At 41.3% G+C, this 26,313-nt stretch overlaps 2 long non-coding RNA genes across 4 annotated transcripts; one reads left to right on the top strand and one right to left on the bottom strand.

Moving 5' to 3' along the window:
• Positions 1-278: 278 nt before the first annotated feature.
• On the bottom strand, positions 279-1,637 carry LOC140696972 (uncharacterized). Its single transcript, XR_012073813.1, has 2 exons — positions 1,553-1,637; positions 279-416 (listed from the first exon to the last, which is right to left on the bottom strand). It is a non-coding gene; the product is annotated as an uncharacterized lncRNA (long non-coding RNA).
• Positions 1,638-1,733: 96 nt separating this feature from the next.
• LOC140697085 (uncharacterized) lies at positions 1,734-25,422 on the top strand. 3 transcript variants are annotated; one of them, XR_012074155.1, is made up of 8 exons: positions 1,734-1,932; positions 3,555-3,737; positions 12,122-12,208; positions 12,956-13,094; positions 14,263-14,362; positions 14,903-14,973; positions 15,618-15,888; positions 25,206-25,422. It is a non-coding gene; the product is annotated as an uncharacterized lncRNA (long non-coding RNA). The 3 variants fall into 3 exon arrangements; XR_012074077.1 differs by lacking the exons at positions 14,903-14,973; positions 15,618-15,888 and adding an exon at positions 20,405-20,530; XR_012074281.1 differs by lacking the exons at positions 14,903-14,973; positions 15,618-15,888.
• The last annotated feature ends 891 nt before the right edge of the window (positions 25,423-26,313 follow it).

The raw sequence follows: 26,313 nt of genomic DNA on the forward strand, positions 1-26,313 counted from the left end.
CTGAAGGTTTCCCAGCAGAACCTAAATGGGTGATTTTGCGCAAAAGAATTAAAAACCAGGTTCCCACGGTGTTGTGAATGGAGGTCTGCCACACGTGCAATGTGGACGATGCAAGGCCTTAATGTTTTATTAGATTGGAATCGTTTCTGGCACTTAAACATTTTGATGAAATTTGTTCAATTTTCTGGGTGTGTTTTATATGAAAAAATTAAATGTTTTTTTGGCAGTTCTATTAAGTAGACACAGGGAACATCTCTGGATAGTTTAGTACTCAGAAATCAGTGATACAACATTTTATTTAATTTACCCATTAAAGAAAAGGCTGTGTTGAAGTGATGCTTTTTTCTTTCAGGCCACACCTGATCATCGTGACTGTATATGAGCAGTGACTCTTAGCAGGGACATTTTCTTCTCAGCTACGAAAACAAGACCACATCAATACACTGTCATGGTATGAATTAGTAACAGGCATCACATCTGGGCAGACATGGCCCCCTGGTTCTCACTGTGGTGAACAGAGAGAGCCACATTCTGGTCTTCACATGTGCTTGGCCAGTCCTTTAGTGCAGTGCACAGAATGAGCAACTGTACAGAGTTCCCGAGGAAATCTTCAGACACACATTTTTTGCCCGAATGAGAAAGTTGCCTCTGCTTTGAGCTTCCTGTTCTTGCTTTCTTAAAACTTCAGCCTCTGAATTCATTGTGTTTCCTTTCCCCTACCCGTTTTCCATTTCCCCAGTATCTGGGAGGGGAGATTGTTTGTTTCATCTCTAAGACTGCTGGGCTACAGGTGCAGTTGGTATACACACACGAGGAGCAATTTTCTACAAATTTAATGAAGGGCTATTAATAGTTACACCGTGTGGATTTGGAAAGCCCTCAAAGACCACTTTTGTCCCTCTAGGTTCTCATTTCCTTAAATTCCTTCATTAGAAGTGACTCTGGGCTGCTCTAATGCTGAGTTGACCCCAAAAATGATTTGCCCTTCTGTTTTCACACTCATTTTTTTGAACTAGAAAAAAGAGGGAAAGGGAAAATTTTGGACAAAGAAAAGGAGGGAAAAAGAATATGAAAATGAATATAAATATATGTATAACTGAATCACTATGCTGTACACCAGAAACTAACAGAACATTGTAAGTTGACTACACTTCAATTTAAAAAAAAGACAGAGTAGACTGTACAGCACAAGGAACTACATTCAATGTCTTGTAGTAGCTCATGGTGAAAAAGAATATGAAAATGAATATATGTGTGTTCATGTCAGACTGATACATTATGCTGTTCATGGGAAATTGACACAACATTGTAAACTGACTATATTTCAATAAAAAATACATATACAAAAAAAAGAGAGAGAGAGAATGATTGTGGCAAAAAAAAAAAAATAGAGAAGCCTGCAGCTTTCTGAAGTTTTGTAAAAAATATTTCAGCTTTGGGGACTCATCTACACCCAAGTGTCCAAAGACTGAATGACCTGATCTCCTTATCTTCCTGGAGGGAGGCTGACCAAGGGACGGGGGACTAGACAAATCAGGAGGCAGGGCTTCACCTGTGGAGTACTTCCCGAAAGTTAAAACTTGATTTTCCTCTTTGGGTTGGGATGGTGTGGGGTGAGGGAGAGCCCCATTGTATTACTGAGTGTCCAGGGAAACGGAAGATGCATAGAACATCTTCCAGTTGTTCCTGGTCCTGGACTATGAATTCTAGAACCACTGATCCTGCCTCTCTGGCCCTCCCCTATTCTGTTCCCACTCGCTCTCAGACGCCTGTCTCCACTTCTCCCTCCACTCTACTTTTCACTCAATCTTCTTTCCATGAGTCATCTCTGGAAAGAGAAACCAGAGGGAACAAAGAATACAAGAGAATCTTTAATAGCTGGATCAGATACTACTTGTAAACTGGAATCAAGCCTCACAACTTCCCTGTGAGGTGAGGAAGCTTCCTACCACCTTTGACCTCCTGGGGGATGTCTGCAGAGGAAAGTGCCTTTCTGCTGGGCACGCTAGCCGGGGCAGGGCACAGGGCTTCCTGCTTCTCTCATTGTGGGGGACCTCTCCCTAGTTTGCCCTTTCTCCCTTATTCTCCAATGGAACTCTTTTGAGGAGGGGAACTGATCCCTTGTGTTCAGCCACTGGCACAAGAGAGGGTCACATGGGAAGAGAAACCCCAATCCTTCCATCCTTTCCACTGGAAAAAGACCCACCTTGCAGCCAGAGATCTTGCCACTGTCACTCATTATGACCAAGGACTTCTGCCCTCTGCCCTATTTTTGCTCATCTGTAAAGTGGACATCATAGACGCAGTTGGGATACACATAAGAGGAAGAATTTTCCACGAGTCTAGTGGACGGCTATCTAGAGATACAGTGTGTAGATTTGAAACACTGTCAAACAGCCACCCTTGTCCCCAGGTGTCTTCCCAAGGCTTACTTCCTTGGGTTGTTCTGAGGATTAAAAGAAATAATGTAACTGCAATGGCCAGGCAGGAGCTGAGGTCACGCTAGATGCCCACTTAAGAGTCACTGAAAAGAAAAAAGAAACGTGAACAAGATCTCAGAAGTGAGACCAGGGAAACCTTTATCTAGACACATAGAGAAAAAATCACTTACGGAAAATATTTTTAATGGAAGGGAACACCCTTAGTGTCCAGATTCTTCTCCTTTTCTTCCCTGTGACTTAAAACCTTTGAGCCTATGACAAAGCTTAGCCTCCCTGCATCCCCCAGTTTTAAGGAGGTATCCAAGAGTAATCAGCAACGCTGAAGGGAGAGAGGAAAGCTACAAAGAATTGGACAAGGACAGGAACACAGAGAAGAGAAGTGGAGGGAGGGGGCGGGCAACTTGATGAAATCTATTCACTTCTCACAGTCCTGCCCTGGGCCGGCCCCACGGAGAAGAGTGAGGATGGACAGGTGCAGTGGGTGGGCAGGGTACCACGGCTGGACTGTACACCAGTTCTGTAGACACCAAGATCTTCATTATGTGGCACACCTTTGTAATGGGCTCTAGTTATATGAGTTTGGCTCCAAGCATTAAAAAAACAAAGACTAGTTTAAATGAGCAAGGGCTCTCTTTGTCCCATGCCACCACAGAAATCCATAGGTTGGTGCATGGACTAGCGTGATGGCTCCAGGAAGTTTCTCAAGTCTTAGCCCCTTTCCAACTTCCTGCCTTGCCTACCTTGATGTAGACCATTTGCCCTTAAGATGGTTGTTACATGGGCATACCCCAGGCAGAAGAAAAGCTAAGGGGGCAAATAGGAAAATTGGATTCTATATAGAAAAGGAAAAAAATAAAATTGTCCCTCAGGTCCTCTCTTATTGGCCAGAATTGTGTCACATGGCTGCCCCTAGTTGCAAGGGAGTCTGGGGAAGAGAGTCTCACGGCATGCATGTGCAAGGCAAACTCCTCCATCTGTGTTAACGCACCTTCAGTGAAATCGACATCGTTCTCTTTAGAGCTTCACTGCCCAGTGTGGCAGTTAACAGATATATGTGGCTACAGGAATTTAAGTGGATTAAAATTAAACAGAATTACAAATTAATTTCCTCAGCTGCACTAGCCTCTTGTGACTTGTGGCAACCATACCGGACAGTACAGATCTAGAACATTTCCACTATCTAAGAAGGTTCTGCGGTGTGACTTTGGATAGACATGAGGAGTTGCAGAACATCGTGTTGAGAGTTGGCAGAAGCAGAAAACAGCCTGCATTAAACAACAGCCGAAATTCTTTGAGGTGACTGAGGCTCTAACTGTTGATGGTGTTGGGGGAGGGAGGCTGTGGGAACTGGATAGGGATGGGATTCTAGAATATTTGTGATCAGTGAGCAGCAAAAGCATTGCTTCTAAAATCCGTATTCAGTCATGCTCTGGTTCTGGTCTTCCTCCAAAATATCTGAGATTGTTTAGAGTCAAGTTTAGTCCCTTTTCTCACATTATGGATGGACAGGTAGCATCTCCCTTCTCTAAAACGATCACGATGAATATATTTGGGATTTAATTGTCCCTACGGCTTGCTCGGTCCATCCTTTAGAAGCTCCCGGAAGCTGAGGGGTGGATCCATGGTTTGATTCCCAAGAATTTAGCAGCATTATTTGTCTAAGCATTAGGGGAATTATTCAGCTAAGTCCTGACGACTTGAAAGCAAGTTTACCTCTGAGAGTGTATTTCCCTTTCCTTCAACACTTCAGCCTCATTACTTGTCCTACATCTTGTGTTGAATCACACAAGATGCCCATCTGTCCAAGGGCTTATTCTGTTGGCTCACACTGAATGGCTTGAATTTCAACTTTACTTTGAACTTATTGGCTTATCGCCACCTGCTTTTCCTGGGCCACACGCACAATTAAGTCATACGCTTATTTCTCTCACAGATACTTTGAACTAACATGATGCTACGAAAGCTGTGTTATGTTTATTCTTCTCTCCTGTTGTTGTTGTTGTTTTGAAACGGCAGCTTCTTTCTTTTTTAAAATTTTTAAATTTAGAAATTTTTTTCATATTTTCCTTTTTTTAAAATTGTAGTATAGTCAGTTTACAAAGTTGTGTTAATTTTTGGTATACAGTTATACATATATATGTTCCTTTTCATATTCCTTTTCATTACAGGCTATTACAAGATATTGAATATAGTTCCCTGTGCTATACAGTAGGACCTTGTTGTTTATCTATTTTATATACAGTAGCTGGTATCTGCAAATCCTGAACTCCTAGTTAAACCATCCCCCTCCATTTCCCCTCTGGTAATGTTTTCTGTGTCTGTGAGTCTGTCTCTGTTTTGTAAATAAGTTCATTTGTGTCAGTTTTCCAGACTCCACATGTTAAGTGATATCGTATGGTGTTTTTATTTCTCTTTCTGGCTTACTTCGCCTATTTCGTGCCTGAATCAGTGGCACCGGCTCTGCGGGGAGAGAAGCTCTCCTGATAAATGTTGTGTATGGTACCACGGCCAAAAGTTTTCCTCTTCCAGCTCTAGTTAAAATTAATTACGCTTATTGCCTCCCTTCTCATTTTTCTTCATGTCTAGAAAAGTGATAGGATGTTCTGATCTTCCTTTTGTGGTTCCAGGGCAGTGGCAGTTACCAGTAATTAAAGGCGCAGTGTCCACTGTAGCCAGGGGATGGGAACTGGCGTGCGAACCCAGGGAACCGGGACCGTCCGCCTCCGCGTGATGCTTCTGTAACTCTCTCTCCGCGGCGGGGGCCCAGTTGGCACCCAAGAAGTAATAAATAATCATGATGAGTAGTCTCGGCTTGTGCATTCCTAGAATGGTGCCTTGCTTTTTCTAATTTTGTAAAATGGCTTCCTGATGAAGTAGAAATGTCCGTGTCACCATCACAGAAAAATATGGATTGGTTTTCAATGAAATATTAATGATTAGCCACTCACTGGGCTTTTCCTTTGTGAGGAGCGAAATGAAAAGGGAGCTGAATTTCTTGAGAATGAGTTAAAAATGGGATTGCTTCAGTATTAACTCTGGCTGAGCCACACTTTGGAGGGGTGGTTTCTTGTTTGTTTGTTTGTTTTTAAAACGAACGCCCTTCCTCCATGTCACCCCCATCTCTCCTGACTGCCCTGCCCTCATTTTGGGTGTCTTCATTCTTCAGTAGAAACTTCAGACAAATAAGGGCATGGTTTTGACAGATGGGGTTTGTGGTGCTAGAATCAACCAGAACTAAGTCTTGCCTCCAACACACGCCGGTTTTCTTTCGTGAACTTTGAGAGCGCTCCTTATCTGTAAAGTGTACTCATGTGTAAAATGGGAATAATACTAATGATGTCTACTTCATAGGTTGGTGGTGAGGATTAAGAAAGAGTGGGTGGGGGAGGTCTGAGCACAGACGACAAGAAACATTCATTTTCATTCTTTGGTTGATGGGGTGCAGCCAGGCAGGAGGTAAGACCCAAATTTGCTCCAATGAGCCTCTTGGGCTAGCAGTGCGGTGGAGACAAGAATGATGGAATAAGATTTGGGGATTACCTGTGGCTTTCTGCTTCCTGCCCTCTTCTGTTTCCTGTTACCACTTGAGAGTTTGTCCTGCTGACTCTGGACATGGTCTGGAAATTTCTCCTCCACTTTTGCTGACTCTGTCAGGATTAGCAAGACAGCAAGAGTCATTCAGACCAGAGTGGCTGAAACAGTGAAACAGGCAGGAAGGACCCATCAGAAGAGGACTTGCCTCTGAGTTCTGGAAGGAGGGGGTGTTGGCTCTGCCAGGAGTTCAGACTCTGGGAATTCTGTGTGCTAAGCTTTCTTCCCTGGGGAACTGCCACCTGCAGCCAACCCTTTGGTCCCCAGGCCCCCTTCCTTAGGCGTCTGTAGCCTTATCTGGAGACTCACAGAGGGCTGAGGTGAGATGGAGCGATAAGCAGGAAGTGCAGTGGAATTTTATTCCTGGAAAAAAAAAAAAAAGGGACCTTGGCATGAGCAGCAGAAGAGAGGGTTCGGGATGTTAATCACCGCTCCTTTTATCAGACAGCTTTATTAAGATCAATGTTTTTTGTTGCCAAATTAGAGTGGACCTAGAGCGAACTTCCCAGCAGTTATTAACACAAGTCCACATTTGCTGGAAGGATTGGGTACCTCCACGTGCTCAGCCATAGCTGGAAGTTACACAATATCTGTATCATTTTTCACAGCTTTGTCATTAGCTGGTAATGATTTGATTATTTTGCAGATGAATCACAGTATAAATCTCTTTCACAAACACTACCTCCAAGTATTAATCAAAACCATTAAGGCAAAGCAGTCGGTGCAAATTAAAAAATTTGCATGTCTAAATTAAAAATTACAGTAATACATCATAAATAAATCTTTTAAATTCTCTATGGCCTCTGTGCACATCCTTTCTTTGGTGTGTGTATTTTATAATGAGACCGGAGATACCAAGTTTTTTTCTCTCTATATATATATATTATATGTATATATAAACATGATCTAATTTTAAAGGGAGAATTCAGATTCTTAGATGGAATCTGGTATTAGAACATGAAAAGGAAGGGGGAGGGATTTTTTCCTTTTCCCCATTTATTTCATTTTTTTTCCCCAGCAGAATATTCAAAGATGGCACAGAAAAAGAAGGGAATGGAAGCTATTGCAGATAATTTGCAGCGTCTTCCATCGTCGCAAAGTAAATATTTGTAAAAGGTGACGCTTCTTTTTCAAATAACTTTGAACTGTGAGGAAAATTACCAAGTTGTGTTTTAGGTAATATTTCATTTTGGAACTATTAACACATTACTTGCAGTATGGGAGGAAATTAGAGGGCTTTGAGTGATGAAAGCCACCTTTGGCATTAAAAAACTATTATTATTCCCTTGAAACGCCAAAGCAAATTAAAACAGGAAAATGAAACTTTCAAGTGCCCTGGATTTGAAAAGGCATTTTTCCCCCTTTCATTTGTCAAAAAAAAAAAAAATTTTTTTTAAATGACTTGTTTCACTGGAAACCTGAAAGAGATCATTTATAAGGCAGAAAGTACTTTTTTCAAAATGCCTTTGCCAAGTAGTTTAGGGGTATGAGAGTGCCCACATGTGAGTCACCACCCTGTGCCGCGTTTAAGTGGGTCTCTGGGGAGCCAGATACAGACCAGTGTGCACCGAGGATCAGCTCAGCTCCAGGTACCACGGTGGCAGCAGCAATTAGAAAGCACGTTCGCTCTGCCCAGGATTTAACCCAATTAACCTATCTGTAACCTATTAACCTAATTAAACAGAAGAGCTCCTCTGTAAGGGAGGTCTGCAGGACTCTCTCCATTCGGGGGTAGAAGTTGAGAAGGAGGGCGTAGTTTAGGGAATATTGTAATTTGAAGTCAGATTTTTTTTTTTCCTTTTTGGTAACAGAATTGGGACATCAAAACACAATTCCAAGGTGCTCGGTGTTTCCCTAACAGAAGGGTATAGGTTTAACCAGCAGGTAACTTTACACTTACTTGTGTCCCTGCCTTGGGGAAATCTTGCCTTAAATTATTTCTCACTGATACAGAGAGATTCAGTAAGAAGTCAGGAGAGCCATTCTCTACGTAGGACTGTTTGTCGCTTTTTCCTTGCCTCGTGCAGATTTCAAAAAAGTGCACAGAAAATCCTTTTATTGTTTTCCTTAGCTTAACTCAATTCTGTGCAATTGTTTTACCGCCATGGCTAATCCTCATGTCTTTAAAAGGTGGGATTTCTCTCTGGCCCCTTGCTAGCTTGTGCGTCCTTAGCGAATTGCTTCATCTCTCTCTGGGTCTCACTTTACACATCTGTGGAAAATGAGTGGGTTGGATGAGATGGTCTCATAAAGGTTTTTTTTTTCCCAGCTCTAAATATTTTGTGATTTTTATATCCTTACTTCTCCCTCTATGTCCTCTCCTTTTGAATCCATTTACCAATAAACATTTCTTGAACGACTTTGGCTAGAACTGTGGCGCCCAGTATGGTAGCCATGTGTCTATTCATATTTAAGTTAGACAAAATTACAGATGCAGTTCTTCATTCACATGAAGCTACCTAGAGGTGATCAGCAGCCACAGGTGCGATGGGATGGCCCTGGGTCAAGCACTTCCATCACTGCAGACAGTTCTCTGTGCTGGAGGAAACTGAAGCTGAGTCCTTTCCTGTGACTTCCACAGTCCCTTGATTGTGTAGAATCCCGCATGTCATTTACACACGATGATGCGAGAAGCCAAACTCTTATGGAAAACTCATCTTTATTCAGTTTAACTTTGGTGATATTTATAGGACCCATAATACACTTAACCAGGCACTCAGCCACTTGCCAGCTGGATGACCATGTGCAAATTGTTCAGCCCTTCTGAGCCTCAGTTTCCTCATCTGTAAAGTGGGTATAATAGTACCTATTCTGCAGGGGTGGTTTCACATGAAGCCCCTGGCATGGTGTGGGGCAGGAGTAAATGCCTACTATCTAGTAGTAGTTCATATTCTTTTTGTGAAAGAGCAAAGCCCATCATTAAATTGCTGAGGAATTTGTATTTGTAGGAGATATCATAAATGCACGTATCTTGCTTCTGAAAAATATGTTAGCTTGGCAAATTAAACAGAAGGATGGCAAAAACCCTCGTTAATAAGTCACATGTCTGCTGGGCTAGAGGGAAGAGAGCTGAATGTGTAAATGGAAGTGGTCCCTTTAGTTTTACTCTTTCGTGCTTGGGACATGCCCTTCCTTCTCTCCCACATTCCATACTTGCCCTGTCTGGGAACAGCCTGCTGGTGGGCTTCTGTGAGGGGGCTGCTCTGCTGGCAGCTTTCTAGAAGATCCTCCCCATGCAGGTGGAGGAGGGCTCAGTTTCCTCGTTCTAACTTCCACCTAACACAGCCAGGCATCTTTTCTGAAGGCTGTGGTCAATGCATGAATATTTTGGTCTCATGCAAAACTGCAGCATTTGTCTTTTAAGAGGATGATGTCAGGAAAGGCTCCATAGAAGCAGTGGCCTCACCCAGTTACTGAGGGCCAGGGATAAAGATGAGGTGGGGTGCATATTCGAGGTTCTTTTTTGCGTACGTTGACATCCATCATGGATGCGTTCTCTGCTCCTACACCCCTTATAGGTATGTCTCTCATCCTCTTGCTAGAGGGCGAGGCATGGCATCTTCTGTAATGTCAGTATTGGGGTGAGTGGAGGGCTCCAGTGCTCAATAGTTTGCAGAGGAAGAGATTTAGTTTTCAAACTCTTTTCACTGTTAATGGCAGTGGTGTGATTTTATAAGCCCGGAAGCCCTCTTGTCTCAGGCTTCCCATTTTCTCTTCCCCAAACATAATTTCTCCACCGTTTATATTTACCAGGATAATCCAACCACACAGATAACCTCGGCTGACGTTTGAAAAATTTATACGAAGAGCACATGAACATATTTAGAAAATTCAGAGAAGGAAAAAGGTAGAAAACAGGGAGCAAAAATACACTCAGCCCCCAGCCCCACCCCTGCCCCAATCCCTCTAACATAAACAACCATTGCTCATTTTTTCTGATGTGATGTTAAAAATCCATCCACACATAATACCTAAAAGCCACCTCTTAACAATATACACAATAAAAGCCATGATATACACAGTGTTCCGACCCTGCTTTTGGTTTTTGGTCTTAATGTTATGTGTTTGAGGTTTCTTTCCCTACCAGAACATACAAAACTACCACAGTTTTTATGTTATTGGCTGCACAGGATTCCACCATACAGTGTCCCATTCCATAAAATATTTACTCCTTCCCTAATTGATAGACATTTCGTTGGTTCCAAGTTCCTTTTTGCTGCGACAGACTGTGGCTCACATTAGCTGTATATAGGTTTACTTCAGCAAGCAGCAAGTTGATTTCTAGCTGTGTAGGTGTCAGGTCAAAAACAATACATGTGACGATGTCCAGGTCCATCATGTTGCTGCAAATGGCATTATTCCATTCTTTTTTATGGCTGAATAATATTCCATTGTATAAATATACCACAACTTCTTTATCCAGTCATCTGTCGATGGACACTTAGGTTGTTTCCATGTCTTGTAAATAGTGTATTGTAACTAGTGCTGCTGTGAACATTGGGCGCATGCATCTTTTCGAATTAGAGGTCCCTCCAGATGCGCCCAGGAGTGGGATTGCTGGATCATAGGGTAAGTCTATTTTTAGTTTTTTAAGGAAAGGGAATGATATCCAATATTTTCTAGTAACCTATAACAAAACAGACTACGAAAAAGAATAGATACATGTGTATGTATGACTGAACTATTATGCTGTACATCAGAAATTGACACAACATTGTAAACTGACTATTCTTCGATAAAAAAAGACAATATATATTTTCACTTTAACAGCTATTAGTTAATGGTCATCTAAAAAGTTTTTAACTTGTTAATATGGTTATCGTCAGTGTTAAGAACAACTGCTTCCCTAGAGGCTAGTTAATATCAGCTATTCTCACACTTTACCATTTGCTTGTCAGATAAAAGACGATATTTTGTTTTGATTAACATTTCTTTCATTATGATCAAGGTAAACATTTTTGGGGTATTTTTACTGATTTTTGCCAATTGCTTACTTTCTCCCCTGTAAGCTGCCGTGCACAGCTACCCTTTGCTTATTTTGGGGGAGAGTCATGCTTTCCTCACTGTTTGTGCAGCACTTTATAAATTGACTGAATTAGCCCATTGTCTGGGTTTTGCACACATATATTTTGTCCAACTTATTGTTTGGCTCTGGACTTCAATTACGGTCCCACCCACCTCCCTCCCACCTCCACCCCCCACTGGAGTTTCCTTTGTATGTAGTCTATTCCTGATCATTTCCTTGACTGGCTCTGGGCAATTTGAACTTGTAGTTCTTCCTAAAGCAGAAAGGAATGATGTGTAAAATATGTTGCCCCGGTGCAATTATGAAAAGCGCCTCCTTTCACTCCCAAGAATGTTCTAGTGTGCATGATGAATTATATGGTCATGCTGAATTTTGGTCCTTCCCCACCTCCACTTTAATTAGACCGGCCAATCTTTGACTTCTTTAAAATACTGGGGTGCAGCATAAAATTTAATTTAAGCAATGCTCTTCGAAGCCAAAAAAAAAAAAAAGAGAGAGAGAAACTCACGATCTAAGGTCTTCATTTATATGTTCAGTAGGCTTTATTGAAACATATCAACTCAAAATCTTGTTCTAGACAATATAAACAAATCAAAAACAAGCTTATCACCCACTTGGAAAGGAATGACAAGCACTACCATAAAAAGAAAAGTGTGTTTAAACTGAAATAAGATTCTCAGCTTAATGGCACTTCTGTGAGTTTATAAATGCAAATTTTCCTTTCCTATGAGCATGAGCTAATATGAGAGGGCGTCTTCCAGTGCGAAGTCAAAGTAAGGAAGTAAAGGACTTGTTTGGCAAATTAATTATAGAAGATTTTTTTTTTCGCAGGAGGATAACACAAATTTGCCATCAGCTTTTTCCACCAGAGGGTAGGTAGAAGAATAGAAGAGGTAATACCAGTTGGTAGTTCTTATATGTGGTCAGATATACAAGATCATCTGAGTGATGAAGAGTTGGTTGAGTAATATTAAATACTGAGTCTTGTGTGTAACTGTTTTAAAGGGAGAAGCCTTTTTTAGTGCCGCTCATTGTGTTAATGTATCAATACTCTCATGGTCAGTTTCAGATACTTTTCTGTTTCCTGACAAACAAGACAAATCACGATCTTTGCTAAAAAAAAATCAGAAAGAAGTACAGAAAAGTTTAAGTGAGTAAAAATTTGTTTGTTTTGTTCTTCAGACTTCTTATAAACAATTGTTGATGGCTACAGAATATTCCCTTTCTGGGGATGCATATAATTAATTTAACTTTTTGTTGACTGTGTTCTTTTATTTTATATTTCTTTTTTTTTCAGTTATAAACAAAACCAGGACACACATCTTGGCCCCTAAATCTTTCTTTGTATCGCCAAACAGTGTATTAGGAAGAGATTCCTACCAGAGAAATAGTGGGGTGAAACAGTGAGCTCTTTTAAGGCTCTTATATCCAGAAGCCAATTTTGGGTAGAAAGTTGGCAATTCCTGCTGCTGGAACCACAGTGACCCCTCTTGCTGCAGCCGCATAGTGCAAAGATCCTGGCACCTGAAAGGAGGAAACATAGTCAAACCCATTTGGTGGCTTTAAAACAAAATTTCAAGCAGTGCTCCCTGTGACAAGGAAGGGGACAGCTCTCAGCTTTGTTCCAATTTTAAAAACACCTGTTCATGTGACAGAGGATTTCGTTTCTGTCTTCTATGTTATAAATCTTCAGCATGTGGTACAAACCAGCCATTTTTAAGCTGTGCTTGGCAACCCCTTGTTTGCACATTGCTCAGATAATGCTTCGCTTTCCTGGTGCAGGGTCCGGGGGAGTAAGGATAAAATGTAATTCGAGTTTACGCTCCCAAGTCAAGCTTGAGAATCCCTATTTACTGTCTCTGTGGTTTGCTCTCAAGTTACCTTCTGCTTTCCCCAGCTCTCTGGAGGAAACTTTGGCCACGTTCCTTGTACTATTCCAAGCAATGAGAAGAATCCATAACAGTTCTCACCCCCTTCTGCACTGTGGCATGTTAAGCACACGTGGAGTTTTTAAGGGTGAGCCAGGACTCGTGGAGGTAAGTGAGATTTGTATTTAAACAGGCGTAAATGACTGAGTCACTTGGGATGGAAACCCGTTTGGCGAATCCTCAAGAAAGGGCAGATTACTTCTGACAGGTCTCAACAGCCCAGGCAGATAGGATCATTTCACTATATTTAACTAACACTGACAAAGGAATGCTTGATTAATGCCTCCCACCCAAATATCCCGGGACTGGCAGGTCACCTTTTCAAACCAATAGGCCGGTGAAGCGACTTCAGAATTCTCCTTCATATGCATGATTGCCGCATACTTCGAAAGGTCTGATGAAGACACGCTCTGGCAAGATCTCTGGTTTTCCTTGGCTTTTTGAGGGGGGTGGGACGCTTTCCTTGAATGTGGGTAGGTCCATTTAGTAGAACACACATCTCTGCCAGACGAGTGTTACATTTATGATTTATTTATTTATGATTTGAAAATAGAATAAATAAATTGAAATCAAATCAACCCCTCCCGCCCCGATCGTGAGGCGCTGGAAGTTACAATGCGTGGCTTGTGCAGTCCGTGAACCGTGTTCACACCCAGCTGTTTGGTGAGGTGCCACTTGTGTGTGCTACCTCTTCACCTGTCTAGGAGTCTCTCACTTTTGAGATTGAAAATAAAATCAATTCTTACTACCAGGAACTGAGGAGGAACCTACTCTATTTTTTTTAAGATGTATTTTTTTAATGGTAGTACTGGGGATTGAACCCAGAACCTCACGCATGCTAAGCATGCGCTCTACCACTGATCTATACCCATCCTCGTCCTAGTCTGTTCTTAAACCCAGAGACCCATTGTGTTTCTAGCATTGGCAATTCCGATAGCCAGGAAAACATAGCGGCCACCAGAGGAAACCATGGGTGTCACTGCCAGGCTGAGGGATGTGACGTGAGGGGGGGGAGGTGGGAATGAGTGGGCCAGGCACTCCAACTCACCTGTCAAATCTCACTTAAATTCCTCAAAGAGGCTTCCTCTGACCCCTCTCCCTGCCAGGAAGTTTTGGACCTTATTAGTTTTCCATGGCTGCTGCAAGAAATTACCACACATTTAAGGTCTTAAAATAACAGACAGAAACTTATCATCCTACTGCCCCACTGGTTCAAAGTCTGACGCAGGTCTTCCTGGGCTAGAACCAAGATGTTAACACTTCTTCCCTTCTGCAGGCCCTAGGGGAACATTTTCTTGCCTCTTCCAGCTTCCAGAAGCCTCCTGCACCTCTTAGCTTGTGGCCTCCTCTTCCATCATCAAAGCCAGTAATGACAGGTGAGCTCTTCCTCTCACTGTATCACTCCAGCCTCCTCTTCTGTGGTCAACAATCCCTCTGCCTTCCTCTCCCACTTTTAAAGACCCTTGTGATTAGATTGGCCCACCGAAACCATCCAGGATAATCTCTCTATTCTTAATCACATCTACAAAGTCCCTTTGGCCATATAAGGTAGCAGATTCAAAGATTCAGAGCATGAGGATACAGACATCTTTTTTGTGGGGGAGGCATTATTCACCCTACACGGGGAGCTTTTATCATATCCTCTGATAGCACTCTGCACTTTGTAGCATTCTTTATAACGTGTGACAAATGTTAACGGCTCAGCGTATTCTGTGACTATTCATTTAATGTCTCTTTACCCCACTACAATAAAGACCCAGGAAAATGTGAGCACTGCCCGTTTTGTTTATTCCTGTATCCTCAAGTGCCTGGTACAGTACTTGGTTGATAGTGTCTGATCATTTTTTGTTGTTGTTACATGAATGAACATCATACCAACCTTATTTCATTTATGTTCTGATGCCTTTCCGAGACAGAGGTACCAGTCCCATTTTTTAGAAGAGGACACCGAGGTTCCGGGAGCAAATCGCTCTCCAATCTCTTCCTGGTCAGCACCCCCATCTTGTATCATAGTCTGGTGTACTGTAGGTGGTACTAGATGTAACAGCCCTGAAGTGTGTCAGCAGACAGAAAGAAAGCTTCCAAGAAGGGCAGCAGAGACGCTAACGAGTGCTGATGCCACTGCCAGGGACTGCTTGAATCTCTTGACTGGAAATAGTGGAGTGACTTGGTAAACATGAGCATTCACTACCAAACAGGATTTCCTGGTTGGGCAGGTTTGGTGTCAGCCCCTCTGGACAGAGAGCAAATTAGCTGTGTGGTTAACGGAGTTTTGATCCCACTGGTGTCTTTCTGCTATTTATACACATTCAGAAGGAAGTCGCAGTGATTTAAAAAAAATGGTTTTTTTTCCAAAATCTTCAGAACTCCTTTGTTCTTCCCTGGGTGGGCTCCTTGGCAATGATGTAGCTAGTGTGTTCGGCCATTAGGTCAATCTGTGGCAAGAGTCCTTTACAAAGCTCGGCACAAATGGTTGGCCCGTCGCAGGTACTCTGCCGCGTTATTTGAATGGATATTGACTGGAGCTAACGCTCCTTGGCGCTGGAGGGTTAGGGTTGTGGGAAGATGATGGCAATATCCATTTCTTTATGTTGATGATCTCTATCTTTTTCCGGAAACTATCTGACACAGCTGTGTATGTGATGGTAAATTTCTGAAATCTGAGACCAGAAATATGTTCCAAATCAGATGCTTTTCATGATAATGCATCAGTGGCTTCAAGAGAAGACAATCCTACGAGCTATCTGATGTTGAAACAAGATAACACCATGTGATGGAATGAGATCAGGCCACGGAGGAAGGTGGATTTGAGTTTGTACCCCTGGATTTACCACTTCCTGGCTGTGAGAACTTGAACAAGTTGCTTAACATATCTGAGCCTCAACTTGCATCTGTGAAATAGGTATATGCTTTGAGCTTTAAAAGTCAATATTTTATGTGAAGAGAACATAACACAATGATTAGATTCGAAAATATTATTTCTCTTTTTCCCATCTTTCGAAGGGTTTAAAGGGATTAACCTTTTTGCCTTGCAAACATTTCTTCAAAGAGCAAGCATTAGCTTAAACTGTCTCATGCCAGTGTAATAAAAAGGAGTAAGCAATTAATAAATAATCAGTTCTGTGTTAGGCTAAGTTATTGACCACATGGACAAGGAAGTGCCAGAAAACTCCCAAGAATCCTGGTGTAACACACCTTACAAAGTAGGAGAGACGTGGTCAGTGGGGCTGAGAGCTTTGCCATCAGCACAGAAGTGCAGAAATCTAAAAGGTATGAGGAGGATTACTATATATTCCAAGTCAGAGTCAGTCGGGAGAGAAATGTTCCGTTTCATTTAGTGATCATCACTACCCAGCAGGATTTTGATGAGTCTGTTGATGTGGTTACCTGTATAAATCAGGATTTGATAAGGTTTTAGGGCCTTTAAATGAGCCCCACCTTCCTGTATAGGTGAACACATGCTTGTGGCACCAAACGAGTTCCCGAGGAAGTAATTATGCACACGGCAAGGGGCATGGCACTGAGAACTGCACTGACTCTCAACTTGTGTGAATGAAAAGCCAAAGAATGCCATCAGTGCCTCCAGGTTGAACTTGAAGACTACAGAGAGATGCCCTTGAAAATCAAGAAAGAAAAGCAATCAGTGAGAGCAGATCTTGACCTTGCAGCCTCATTGAATAAATTCAGATTTTTCAAAGAAAGGCTGTGTCATAAGGAGGGAGGCCAGCAGCCCAGTGAAAGGAAGATGACTGGGCAGAGCCTAACAGTGCCCATTCATGCATGCACTGCGGGGGAGCCCACAAGCTCTGGGATTCTGGCTCCATCAACAGGGCTACCCCTGTGTAAAATGGCTGCTTTAGGCTCTCTCCATCCCCTGCCAATGCAATTCACTTCAGCCCTTCCTCTGATTCTGTGGTGAGACAGGAGGGGAAGGGGCAGGGCAAAACCATTAAAAGAATGATGTAGCTATTGAGTGTACTGTGCAAACTGGTTAGAACCAATCAGGCCCAAGATGGCAGAAGATTCACCTTCCAGTGGACCTTGAGCCTCATTATAGGCTCATTGTAATACATTAGCTGCTAAATGACACACCCACAGGTGCCACGACAATTCCCAGGCTGACCGTAAAAGGCCAAAAAGTGGGCGGTGGCCCAGTTCCTGAACACCCCACCACCACCAAATTTGGTAAAATCCTCCAATTTGTTAGCCTATGAAATTACCCAGCCCATAAAAACTGATCACCTCCACACCCCAGGGCTACTCTCCCTTCTGAGATGGACTACATTCTGCCTGTGGAATGTGTATCTCTCTAAATAAACTTGCTTTTATTTTATTGTGGACTGCCCTTGAATTCTTTCCTCCACGAGACAAGAATCTTCTCTCCACTAACGTGGTCATCAGATAACTTTCCGACGGTCAGTTTGGCTATGATTGCCTCCATGAGGGAAGAGCAGACAGGATAGTTATGCAACCAATGGTCTGGTAAATAGGACATACTCTGCACACACATCAATTTCATAATCTTTAGTCCAGCCTTGAGTGATCTCCTCGCAAAAGGGAGACTGAATTTGGAAGTTGTGTCCATAAAGGTAAACTAACTAAGTAACGGAACCCAATTAACTACCCAGTAGACTAACTGCCATCCTGTGAGGCTTTCAAGGAAATTATCAGCCTGTTTCCCAGGTAAGCAGAGAACCACTTGCAGACCTTTTCTGCATTTCTCCCTGTGCTGAATTACTCTATTGATCAAGAGCTGGCAAACTTTTCCTCTAAATGTCCAGATGGTGACTGTTGTAGGCTATGCGGTCCGTTGGTCTCTGTTGCAGCTCCTCAACTCTGCCATCATGGCAAGAAAGCAGCCATTGATGAAGCAAAAGTGGCTGTGTGCCAATCAGGCTTTATGCATCCTGGTACAGGTAGACTAAGAGTGAATTTGTGAACCAGCAAAGCAGAAGCACCTCCCCCAAATTATTTTTGAAAGTCTGTGTGAATTTAAGAAAAGCAGTAAAGTGATAATGATGGAGGAAGCCATCAGAACTTTGCTGGATTTCTTCAGCTGAAGAAAATATTAAGTACTGTTTTGTCTTGAATTATATCTGGTGGGGATGGAAGGATTTGGGCACCACTACTGATATCTCCTTGGGCGTTAGGACCTCTAAAGAGCTGCACGTAGCTCTGGTTTGTGGATGTCCATCTGTTTGCAGGCATCCCTGTATCGAGCACTCCTCCTCTGTGAACACTCACCCATCTCCCCTTTCCACGTGGATGAGGGAGACCTCATAGCTTCCGTCTTGTGTACAGTTGTTTTTATTATTCTATTCTTACTTTATAGATACATTCTAGAAGCACCACATTCCTTGTCTTTCTCATATTCAGTTTCCCCATATATTAAGTGGAACCAGAATACACACATCACAGTCGCTTTCCAGGTTTTACTTTTTATGCCCTTGAGGGGAGAAGCTGTGTACCATAGGGGCACCAGGGACTCTTACGAGGAGTAAATGCTTAGTCAGTTTTGAACGAATGAGTTAATTTGATATAAGGTCTCTGGCCCCTCTGTTTTTTGTTTGTTTGTTTGTTTTGGAGTGGTAATTCGGTTTATTATTTATTTGTTTGTTTTTAATGGAGGTGCTGGGGATTGAACCCAGGGCCTCATGCATGCTAAGATGTGCTCCACCACTGAGCTCTACCCTCCCCCCTGGTTTCTTTGGTTTGCACTTCTCTTCCCTCTCTTCAGGTGAATAGCTTTTCTCCTTGGATCCTAGAGTTCTCAGTTGTTCATTAGGCACACTCTGCCCTGGCCTTTGTTGGATACCTGCCTACCTGTCTCTGAAACGTGTAAGAGAATTTAGGAATTCTGCCAAACTCCTGGGGCTATTTGACTATATGATACAAAAAGAGCCTGCTTGGGGTTCCCCTTTTTTTGTAGTTTCGTTTCGAGTAGAAAATAGTGCTACAAAGATAATTTACAGAAAATGTACTTAAAAAGAGAGAGATGAGGAAGGTTCCTTACGAAAGAGAGGTGATGCTTATATCGGGAAAATGTACAACTCTTTGTAAATTATTTTAACGCCTTGTGAGTGCTTAAGGTTTAAGTGATATATGATGGAACAATATGTCCATATTTATCAGTTGTGTAGGTCTGTAATCAAAAGAGACTGTCTCAGCAGCTGGGGGTACCCACACAGTCATATACTTTGCATTTCCCAAAAAATCATTCAAGAGCTCATCTGCCTAGGGGTGTCAGTCAGGGTTTGCCAAACAGAACCATTTTACACACACACACACATATAAAATACATACATTATATATATATATATATATATATATATATATATATATATATATATATAAAACGCAGAAATTGAGAACTCTAGAAAATACAAAAAGACAAGACAGGGCTATTCACTTGAAAAAGAGAAAAAAATACAGTGAGAGACTAATTTTAAGGAACTGGCTTCTGTGATTGTGGGGCTGGCAAGTTTGAAATCCTATATAGGACAGTCCAGCAGGCTGGAAACTCAGGAGCCAGAGTTCTCTCCTCTCCAGGAAACCTCAGTTTCTGCTCTTAAGACCTTCTGACTAATTAGATGCGATATGGGCCCATCCATATTGTTGAGGATAATCTCCTTTATATAAAATCAACTAGTCGGAAATGTTCATCGCATCTACAAAATACCTTCATGGCAACATCTTCGACTGGTGTCTGACCAAAGAGCTGGGCACCGTAGCTTTCAGCAGCTGATACATAGCATTGACTCTCACACCAGGTTAGGAGCAAATCCAGCAATTTCTCTTCAGGCCGATGGCTCCCCCAAATTGTCAAAGCTTCCTGTGACTTGCACGCTTGAAAGAGCTCATCTGGCTTCTGAACGACACTTTGGAGCACGGGAAAGGACTTCTGGATCCCTAGCTGGAGCCTCCTTGAACAGTGGTGTTACTTCTGTTGCCACCACACCGTCTGATAGTTGATACTCTCTGATTTGCTTCCCTCTTCATTGTGGTGCTGGGTTACAGCTCTTTGAGCTCACACACACTGGCCCTAAAGCATCTCTTTTATGCCTAAGGGATCCCCAGCTGGGGAAAGGTGCTGAGTTTTCTCATGAGCCACCTATGTGCAGACATTATGTTGGCCCTCCTTCTGATGTCTCATCTCTATCGTCTGTGTTTTCACAGACCTCAGCAGCTAGGCTAATCCTTTGCAGGCATTCTTACGGTATCCCACCTCCAAAGAGAAGGGACTGCTTTCTCCCAGAAAGCTTCTTGCCCTTTAGTGACTATATCAACCTCCTTCCAGTTCTGAGCTCAATATTCTACATATGTTGGGAAGGCAGCTATAAAGGGTCTACTACACCAGGGCAAGGGGGGACTCCCAGCCTTGTGTTTGAATTACTAACAAAGATAACTTTTGTATTTAGAGAAGAGTCAAAGATCTGCTTCTGGCTAGTTTCTGCATATAAAGCTTGGCTAGTGGCTTCTCCTGCAAAGGTTCAAATTTCATCTCAACAGAAACATGCAGAAATACAACGTGTATGTGTTTGTGTGTAAGTACTGTTGATCTGTTTTTGCATTATACACTTTCTAATAGCATGAACCCTCCTCTGTAGTCTCAGAATATAGTAACCCTGGTAGGAAGAATTGGTATTTTGATGCCATCTCATTATGAGACATTTTACTGCTCCAAGTTTCAATGGGGAACTCTGTATATAAATAATGGATACGAGGATTTCCTACTTCTAAATCGCCCAGACATAATCTATAAACTTGATTCACCTCAGTTAATGGAGTCTCTTCCCTAGCCAGATTGTTCTTTGTGTGACATTATTTTGGAGTTGGTTGAAATCCTTATGCCTCATGAAAGAGCCATGACATTTCTAGCTTAGGTGGTTCGTCCTGCCGTCCTTGGCTAAATTTTCTTTGTAGCCTAGTTAAAACTTGGACACCTGGGAGCTTAAATTACCCCTGTAGGATATTAGTATATTAGCTACCTATAAAAATGAAATTTATATGAAGCATCTGTTTACATGGAGCATCCCATAAAACTGTGGCAGAGAATTCAAAGGAAAAGGCTTTCAAATGAAGGTTTCATAGCCAAGAGCAAAAGGCTCTTGAGAGTGGCATCTAGATAACTAATTTCCATTTTATACATTAACAAGAATTTTTAATAGACAAAGGATCTCTTTTTCCCCCCAAATGACAGTCTAGAATATATAAAAGATTTCAAGTATCCTTCTATGTTCATAGGAGGTGTCTCAATGCTATTTATTGTATAATTATTGTTGGTTCCAAGAGCAAATAAGGGAACAGGGTATTAAGCATTAATCTGTTGACATGTCATGGAGGACGTGACAAGCACAGGCAGTAGTCCCTGATTCACAGCTAATTCCAATTGCTACCCAATAGTGAGAGATTATATTAAGTCACCGAGTAAAAGTAGCAAAGGGACCTAGAGTTGCATACAAAGGCAGATCCCATACTACCAATAGGTGAGTGAAAAGAAATCATTTTGAAAGTCAACAGTAGCAATCAGATATCCAGGCTAGTCCACACTCTGGCATCCTTTGGTTGCAAATCCATGGCCAGTAGCTGTGCTAAACTTAATCCAAAGGAATAAAAGGAGGGAAAGGGAACCTATTTTTAAGCCACGTGGTAACTCATAGATATAAAGAAAGAGCTGAAGGAAGGAGGCTTGGAATAAACAGGGACCAGGGCAACCTAGAAATTATACTCAAAACACTTACCAACAGGTACAGGGTGGATACAGACTAAATGAAACTGATGACTGTGTGAAGCACTGGCACAGATGTAGGAGAGCATACTGACCAAAGTTGAGCCCCGAGTCTGGGAAGCAGGACCCGGTAGATGGTCTCTTAAGAGAATTCCCATGGCAAGCAGCCCTTTCCCCTCCTTGTGTCACTTCTTTCAAGAGGAGGGGTTGATTATTCATCCTTGAGTTTTTTGCCTACTGCTTGCCAAGAGAACGGCACAAGAAATAGATACATGTGCTACCAAGCCAGTAGGTGACAATGGAGTGATACTTTCCAAGGGAAAATCAAGGGACTACTATCAGAAAACAGAGATTGAACACTAGGTAGACAAAACCAACAGGTGCTTTTTAATATCACCAAATCCTATATGAGTGTCTGTAGTTGCAATGGAATAAACTTACCCCTTCCCATTCAGCTGCATCACCTCCTGTCACACATTTAGGACTCTTCTCCTCAATTAATCACATTCCTTCTCCTCTAGCTCTGGCATGTCTTCCAGTCTTTCTTTTCTTCTTTCCATAGTATTTCAATTGTAACATGAATTACGTAGATTTGAGATGTGGGGGACGTCTCAAGCTAAGGATATAAGCATCATTACAACATTGTTTCTCTGGGAAAAGGTGTTGATGTTGTACCAAAGAGAATGAGGCATTTCTCAGGGAATATGTGTCTCTTGGTACAGGTGCGATGTACCCTAGGTGGTTGGAGGTGAACACGGTGACTCTCCTTGAAATAGTTTGGCTGTCTGGGATGTCATAAAACAGGTGATCCCCAAAACAGGAGAAGATTTTTCTTGGTAGTTGAGCTTCTCCATCCCTTTCAGGCACAAGCCAGACTTGTTGCTCTATTCACAGGTACTTATAAGTTAGGAAGTATCAGTACATAAATACTGACAGCCAAGATGACCAAGGGTAAGAAAGGGTTCATAGGGAATACAGATAATACCAGTTACCAAGGGACAATCTGGTTCCAGGAGCTTGCCACACATAACATCAATGTTCAATCATAGTATAATTTCTTCCACATCAAAAAGCCTTCAATTAACTTTACTTTTCACAGCAGCTACCACTGTTTTCTCCTCCATCACAAAACTCCTTGAAAATAAAGCATCTGTTCTTTCTCAAAAATGTCTATTATCTCCTGAACTCCACACAGTTAGGTTTTCTCCACCTCTGCCACCCTTCCCCACAAAATGCTCTTGTCACGTTAGCCGTGATCTTCACGTTGGTCAAATCTGCTCTCAAGTCCTCTTCTTACATGACACACTGGCAACATTTGTAATCATTGATTACTCCCTTCTTTTAGACACTCTTTCTTGCTTTGTCTTCCAGATGTGTTCTCTTGGTTTTCTTTTATCTCACTGGTCACTGGTCTGTTTTCCTGGTCTTTAGTTTTCTGACACTGTTTAGTTTCATTCACTTGCCTGTTGATTTCATCTAGTCTCTTGGCTTTAGGTATCTCTCAGTGCTGATGACTCCTGAGTTGAAACACCCAACCCAGACCTCTTTTTTGAGATCTAGATTCGTACATCTGACTGTCCACTGGACATTATCCTTTATGCTTAATAGATATCTGAAGATAATTATGCCTAAATTAAATTCCTGCTTTCTCTGCCCCCAAACTTGCTAAAGTCAGTCTTCCCCATCTCACCTGAGGGCAATTCTATTTTCCCAATGGCTCAGCCTGGAATCTAGAGATCTCCCTCTACTCCTCTTTATCTTTCACACAGTATTCATCAGGAGATCTTGTAGGATTTCCTTCAACCTAGAGCTACACTTTCACAACCAATGTTCATTGAAACTGTATGGCAACGAAGTTTGCTGCAGGAAAGAAGGAACCATGAATTTTGGAGATTTTATCTCTTTCTACTATTTCTGATGAGAGCATTAAAACAGCTGGGAGAGAGAAGAGATCAGATCTCATTCAGAACTCAAGTAGTAAGGCAAATGGCTGTGAATTTGCTTCATGTATGCATTGTTACTCTCTTTCTCTCTCTCTCTGACTCTCAGCTGTAGGTGACATTGTGGTGGCCACACTGCACGTCTTCACCTGCTCTGTCATCTCTGAATTTAGGTTGTACTTTTTGGTATCAGCCCCAGTGATCTTCTCTCTTTCTCTTTCTTGCCTTTGCACCTCTTTGCTCACTCACTTCCTGACAAAATAAAACTAATTTTCATTCTGAAACTGTATTTAACCCTCTTCACTACTGCCAGTAATTCAAAACCAATAATTCCCCAGACTTGCTTATATTCAAGGAACTTTATTAAATTTCCAGGTTACTATAGTGATCTTCTTTGAGAAAGCTAAAAGAAACTTTCTCACCGTGTTGCTGCATATGGAACTGGCACTTTATAGCATCTTCCACCATCTTTGCAAACTCTTAATCTCTCCATAGATCTATAGCAATCACTACTCTCAGTTTATTTCCTGGCAGTGAACTCAATGACCAAAAACTCCCTTCATTGTGGAGGCCCAGGGAAACTTGAATAACAGTCACTTTTTTGAATGGAAAAGACTTAAAGTTTTGGATAGTATTGAGTTAAAGGTTAAATTTGAAAATTTGCTCTCTCTAAATTATTGCCATCACACTTATAGTAGTACTGACTGAGATTTCAGGTCTGTGAGGACATTTGCATTCTGTACATTTAAACAAACCATCAGTCATGGACATTAAAGTGAGTTGTACTCTGTGGCTATCAGCATGTTACTTGAGCCAGTGGGATCATTTCTTCACATTTTATATCTATACTGATTCTGGAGTAGCTAGGCATGTTTTAAGTTTTTAAGAATTTGGCTCTGTATGCAGAACTGAACATCCCCAAATCCAAGAACACACAAAAATTCTAAAATGAATAGTGAATCCCATTTTAAAATGTGTATAGAATTTCAATGTTCCTTGGAGTACAGAATCATTTAGAACAAAACATTTAGGAAAATAATATTTAATATAAATATTAGTTGCATCATGCTCAGCAACTTTTAACTGGTTTTACATAATTATTTTACTTAATTTTTACAATAACCTTGGGAAGTATATTGGACAGATTTTATTAGTTTCCTTCTTTTGCCAGTGAGGAAATTAAGGCTAACTTATACAGACTACAAGCCTAGGGTCACACTGCTATAAGCAGCAAAGCTGGACACAAATATATCTATTCTTAACTCAAAATTCAATTATCTTACTGCTACATAAAATTGGCATTTTTATGGGCCAGAATAAAACTGGACATTAAATAAATAATAGTAATGACAAATTAGAATAAATAATAAATAAGTAATAATCATTACAATAAATATGACCACTCCAAGGCTAGAAAATCCAGACATGACCATTAGGCTTTTGGAAAGACTGACTTCAAAAGGGACTTAAACAATTTTATTCCTATAGATCATACTTGAAATACACAAAACAATAAAGAATGGTCATAGCATTTTTTTTTCTTTTCTATAGATTGGAGAAAAGATGCAATCATGTCCATTTGGCCTTTGGAGGAAGACGAGAAATTGCATTTTTCCCATGGCTAGCAAAACTGCTGAAAATGGATGAGTCGCCAATTTTGATAAGATCCATGACTAGTATCATAATTTGCAGTGATTCATCTGTGATTTTTTTCCCTTTCCAAAATAAGGTCTGAAACAAAACCAAAGCCTTGGGAAAAAGATAACAACTGGCGTTTTTATCTCTTTTATGTGTGTGTATGTGTGAAATGGAACTTACGATAGATTTAGAATTCATTTGATTCCGGCACAGTAAGCAATCTCAAAGATCATCTGGTCTACTCCCTCACTGCTCTTCCTCCAAATTCTGAGGTTGATGACAATGAGGGCTCAGGGAGGGTTCTTCAAGTAGTCCATGGTAAATTTAAGACCAAAATCCAGTTCCTGTGCTGGTGTGTGAATTACCTTTGTGATACAATATTCCTTCTCCATGATTTATTTTAAAAAATAAGAAAAAGTAGGAACTGTATCCTTTCACCATGTGGTGGGTCTTTCTTACTGCTTCCTAAACATTAGTAGTTATTCTTCTTTAACTGGTATGCAATTTGACATTACAGTTTACAGATAAATGTAAACTGTTCCCAAAAACTATCAATTGTCCCATACCATGATCCTTTATTCTTTTTCTTGTGCCTGCATTTTTTAATGAAACTAAAATTACCATCCTTACATGAACACAGACTCTTCAAGGATTTAACCCTATAGCACACACATTTGTAGGCTGTATTTTAAAGAGCACCCTCTTTATTAAATTCAGAGGTAAAAATACCTTCTGAATCCTTGAGAATTTTAAAAAAGAAATTTTGAAGATTGAAATGAGAAAAGCCAAGAGTACTGCATTGTTTTTCTTGCCACACTTTGGACACTCGTTAGCCAAAGATTTAGAGGAATCTTTCTGACCTCAGGTAATTATTACTACAGCAAAAGTTCTCAAGTGAACTTGTCTATTGGGTTTTTTTTTTGGAGTTTAATTTAATTTAATTTAATTTAATTTAATTTATTTTTTCATTAATGGAGGTACTGGGTATTGAACCTACGACCTTATGCATGTTAAGTGTGTG

Source organism: Vicugna pacos, chromosome 1 (assembly GCF_048564905.1).
Source record: "Vicugna pacos chromosome 1, VicPac4, whole genome shotgun sequence".
NCBI lineage: Eukaryota > Metazoa > Chordata > Mammalia > Artiodactyla > Camelidae > Vicugna > Vicugna pacos.